This window comes from Mus caroli, chromosome 5 (genome assembly GCF_900094665.2).
Source record: "Mus caroli chromosome 5, CAROLI_EIJ_v1.1, whole genome shotgun sequence".
In the NCBI taxonomy this organism is placed as follows: domain Eukaryota; kingdom Metazoa; phylum Chordata; class Mammalia; order Rodentia; family Muridae; genus Mus; species Mus caroli.
In genome coordinates this window covers 18,764,639-18,765,450 of record NC_034574.1, presented here as the reverse complement: position 1 = coordinate 18,765,450, position 812 = coordinate 18,764,639, and positions in this window count along the sequence as shown.

Genomic DNA, 812 nt, shown 5'->3' with positions numbered 1-812 from the left:
CACACACACACACACCACACATACACACCACACATAACACCACACAATAATAATAATAATAATAATAATAATAATAATAAAGTTTTAAAAAGAAGTGACTGAAAGGTAGCTAAAGTGAGTAAGAGCTGAGTGCTCCTGATTCTCTGGCCTTTGTGTTCCTATTAGGATCTTTGCTGCATATGTTAGTTTGTTTTGGTGTTGTTGGTGGTGTTGTTTTGGTTTTTTGAGACAGGGTTTCTCTGTGTAGCCCTGGCTGTCCTGGAACTCACTTTGTAGACCAGGCTGGCCTGGAATTCAGAAATCAGCCTGCCTCTGCCTCCCAAGTACTGGGACTAAAGGCGTGCGCCACCATGCCCAGCTCTATTGTATTTTTGATCCTAGAGTTGCATTTTCTACACCTATGCTCTTTATTATTGGTTTTTTTCATTGCATTGTACTAATAAAAATGTATTCTTTGAGGATGAATGCAGTGGGGCAGGAGAGAAAGACAGAATTAAGGAGACATGGAAAGGGAAAGGTGTCCTGTCTGGCTAAAGAATCCCACCAGCCGAGCAAAGACTCCCCTGACATTTGACAGCATTTGCTGTTACAGGGCAGTAGTCCTTTTATACAGAACTATTTTCAAGTAAGAATATTGAAACAGTGACCACACTTGAGGCTTAAGCATATCTGACTTTACTCCTTCCCAGATGTAAACTGCAGTTTTCTGGGACTCTCACACACAAAAGTCTGTAACTTCCTTTACAGTAAAAATGTAGCTGAACTCCCTATGAACCCCTGGTGCCCAGTGATCTCATTAAGTTCCTTGGCAG